General features: G+C 36.7%; 1 long non-coding RNA gene across 1 annotated transcript; it reads right to left on the bottom strand.

Moving 5' to 3' along the window:
• Nucleotides 1-27: 27 nt before the first annotated feature.
• LOC127868240 (uncharacterized) lies at nt 28-2,981 on the bottom strand. The gene is made up of 3 exons (XR_008044005.1): nt 2,918-2,981; nt 813-940; nt 28-93 (listed from the first exon to the last, which is right to left on the bottom strand). It is a non-coding gene; the product is annotated as an uncharacterized LOC127868240 (long non-coding RNA).
• Nucleotides 2,982-4,375: the final 1,394 nt, after the last annotated feature.

Here is a 4,375-nt window from a genome sequence, read left to right as displayed (position 1 = left end):
GGTAGTTGTAAACTTCCCTAGTAACATCTGTGTGACAGTGGAGTCGGAGACGTTAGGGGAACTTCCGGGGATCCCGGATACAAAACTCGGCGGCTGCCAAAACAGAAGGACAATAAAAAAATCAATTTAACGGCCAGGCGTCCTTTTGGGGTTTTCGTTTGGTTAATATAAGCGCATTTATGTGAATATCTATTATTGAGGACTCTTGTACCGCGATGACTTCCGGTTCACATTTTGTTCCGGAATAACCACAAAGGCGGGAATATTTATTGTTGAGGCAACATTTGCCGGGATGATTTTTTTAAACCTTTTATTCAGAAATTCATATAAACATACACGGATTCATACTATTTATTAATATATCATAACAGTACCAATACATACTACAATACAATATAGCATGTAATGAACAAAAGTACAATTGGTAGTTATATATTCGTGTAATCCTCATATACATTTCTTGAAAAAAATGCAGAGAAATGCAAGAAAAAAAGGAAGAAAAGTTGCACGCAGAAAAAAACCTGGACAAAGAAACAAAACCATTTCGATTTACCCATCCTTAAATTTGTTTTCAGTGACAAATGTATAGTTTATATATATGTTTTTTTGTTTTGTTATCATTTGGGTCTAGTATTACTACATTCATTTGAATATCTATTATTGAAGGCACATTAGCTGGGATGACTGTTTGGTATCGTTTGGTTTCGGTGTAACCACATTTACTTGAACATCTATAATTGAAGGCGTATATGCCGGAATGTTTGATCGGTTTACGGCTAATCCAGTTAATTTGCGCATGTTAGACAACCTACCGTATCAATCACTGGTTGTGTGAACGTCGCAGTGACGTCATTGTCGCCATCTGAGCAGTCGACGTTGATGACGTAAGGTCCGTTCGCTGCTCTTAGCGTTACCCCCGCATTTACGTTAATTGTAAACCCTGAAAACGTGCAAGCGATGTGTTATATTGACACGATCCTCGCTCTGGGATAACGGGGCTTAATGCATGTGCGTAAAGTGTCGTCCTATATTAGCATGTGCAGTCCAAACAAGCTAATCAGGGTCGACACCTTAGTTACAAAAGTTTAGGCAAAATGGCGGGCTAATCTGGGAAGACACTTTTACAATATGCATTTAACCCGTTTTCCAAGCGCGCGTCCACACGCAGTGTTAAAAATGTTTTAATCTAAGAAAATTGCGTAAAATAATCCTACTGCATCGACAAGAAACAACATTTATTTTATGCTTTCCGATGGTTTATAGAGAAATATCAGTGCGTTAAACCTATAATTTCACTGTTTCAAACAGTGAAAATTAACAGTGAAAACTATCGATAATTTTCACTGTTTACTGCGAAATGACGTCATTTTTTTTACAAAATGACGTCATTATCCCAGCGAAATTCATTAGTTAAACTCTTTAACAATGTATATAAACTTTAAAAAAAAAGCATAAAATAAAAAGAAAATTTGTTGGATTCGGAGGAATATCGATTTTACTTCACTTGTGACCATAGAAATAATATTTTTTTCACGAGTGGCGCACACTCGTGGCTGCGCCACTCGTGAAAATATTATTTTCTATGATCACTCGTGAATTAAAATCGATAATCCACCGAATCCAACAAATATCTTCTATTTAAATTAAACATTGAATAACAGATTTATTATAAGAAAGCATATGATTGCTTTTATTTTATTTTGTTCTTCGGTTTTTAGAAGACTTATCGACGTTTGCACGTATTTAACAGCAAACATATTTGTGGGTTTTTTAACCGATGTTCTTGATTTAAACTTACTTAATCCATCAATGTTCTGATTATTTGGCAGTCTTTTGTTTTGGCAATTATCTCAATAAATGTTAGTTATTAGGGCTGATGCAGAAATCCAAGTAAAGACCCCTAAAGCACTAAGCGGACAATTAGCTGTACTGTATAATGCATTTGATGACGTCATCTTGTTAACATTTATGACGTCATTTAACGTTTACCTACAAGAACTAATCTTTACTAGAAGTATAGATAATAATTTATTACTGCCCTTTTGCATTGCAATATATATCAGATCAGGCTTAAATAATAATATAATCTTTGGATATTCGAGCCAAGTATAATATTTTATAAAACAATAGGACAATAGCCTATTTTTCTGTGTATCATACATCCGTGAACACATTTTAAACAGATAATAAAATATAATCGCTAGAACGTTGATTTTTTAGGTAGAATATATATGTATTCATAACGTCATTAGCACTTTCGCTTTACATTTGTATGGTACGTTTTTTTTCATGGCATTTGTGCTTAAAATATATTACATCTTAGTATCAAATTGTTGTTGTTTTTTGTTAAATTTGAATCGTTTTTACCTTTTTATTGAAACAGATGACTAAAAAGTTGATCCCTAGTATTATATTATTGATTATAAAACAACGCCTACTAGTAACTAACCGGATATAAAAATCATATCAGGCAACTTTAATATCAACATAACGATATGATTAAAAACGCTACTGTGATATCATACAGTAGAAAATGGCGCCTCGACGTGAACTGACTTAGCCAATGAAACATTAGTATCATATTAAACTTAAACTTCATGAGCCTCGTTCGTTGAAAACTAGGCTTAATGCATCTGCGTAGTGTCGTCCAGATTATCATGTGCAGTCGACACAGGCTAATCAGGGACGACATTTTCCGCTTAAGCTGGATTTTCGTGTAGAATCGACTTCATAAAAACAAAAACAACCTATAAAAGCGAAAAGTGTCGTTCCTTTGTTGGCCTGGGTCCGCTCAGGGACGACATTCAGCGCATATGCATTAAACACAGTTTTCAGGGACGACATTCAGCGCATATGCATTAAAACCAGTTTCCCAAGAACGAGGCTTAATTTTTTATTATTTTTTCCAGTTTATTACTTGATGCGACACCGGCAATCACTTCAAAAAGGGCGTTTTCCGGCACTCTTGCAGAGCAGTTAACGGCGTCGTTGCTATCGGTGACGCTGAACGTGTGAAGGGTCTCGGTGGCGTGCTTAAGGCCGTCGAAAATGTTAGTTCCGGTCGCAGGCAGTGCGGTGAAAACCGGCGGCTGAAGTCAAATAATATAATCATTTCACAGGATATTACGTCATCACTTTGGAATATTTTCTGTTACTAGTTGCCATTCGACACGGGTTTTCGGTGAATTTTAAGCGAGACAAAATTACACGTCAAGTCAATTATTGTTATTAATATTCAAAGACCACATGCCCAATATATGAAACAAACATCTGGGAAAGCCGGAGCTTCCCAAGCAATCAGGAACGACACTTTCCGCCTATGCTAATATGGAATGACACTTTGAAAATCCCATGCATTTAACCCGGTCTTCTCAGAGCGAGGCTCATTTTTTCAAACACAACGTTGTTAAACTCCAAAGCAAACAACATAAAAGGTGTGCCGGCAGGCTTACGCGCAATTGCGTGCATGGGTTCAAGTGAAAAACAATCGAGTCGAAGTGTCACTGATTAAATAAACATATATACCGATGTACAGCAGTTTTTGAAAGTGCATTTTAAACCATCAGGGCTGGTCGTTTTTCAAAGAGTTTTTAAATTTATACAAATAGTTTAGTGCTTTCCAAGCAATTCATCAGGATTCCCATACCCTATAATAACGTGAACGCAACTTACTGAGTCGACAATGTTGACGTTAAACGTCCCCGTGATGTCATTAAGAACGTTCCTGTCAGTGCACTTGATTGTTAACGTAAGGGAAACAGGCGGGTCATTGAAGTCGATAGACGCCTGGGTAACGGCGTTACTGATCCACACTTCAAACTCTGTAAAACTATGGTTCTAGATTTCAGCCTTCACGCAATAATATTTCAAAGCGGAAAATGTCGTCTGAGCGTACGCGGAATGCACAGGCTTATCTGAGACGACCTTTTACGCAGATGCATTAAGCCCCGTTTTCCAAGAACGAAGCTCGTATGTGCTATGTTTACCTATGTGTCATGTTTACTTATGTGTTATGTTTAGTTATGTGTTATGTTAACTTATGCTTTATGTTTACATATGTGTTATGTTAACTTATGTGGTATGTGTACTTATGTGGTATGTTTACTTATGTGGTATGTTTGTTACGGCGCCTCCCTTAAAAAAACATTAAGCGAACCGCTCTGTGAAAATGGGGTTTAATGTGCGCAAAGTTTCTTCCCAGATAAGCCTGTGTAGTCTGCATAGGCTAATCCGGCAAACACTTTCCGCCTAAACTGGAATTTTTGCTAAGAAGAGACTTTTTTTAAACGAAAAATATCATAAAAGCGATAAGTGTTGTTCCTGATACATACTGCACAGGCTAATAAGGGATGAAACTTTCCGCACATGCATTAAA

Source organism: Dreissena polymorpha, chromosome 2 (assembly GCF_020536995.1).
Source record: "Dreissena polymorpha isolate Duluth1 chromosome 2, UMN_Dpol_1.0, whole genome shotgun sequence".
Lineage (NCBI taxonomy): Eukaryota > Metazoa > Mollusca > Bivalvia > Myida > Dreissenidae > Dreissena > Dreissena polymorpha.
The sequence above is the reverse complement of the archived record's forward strand: the minus strand, read 5'-3'. Positions and strand labels throughout refer to the sequence as shown.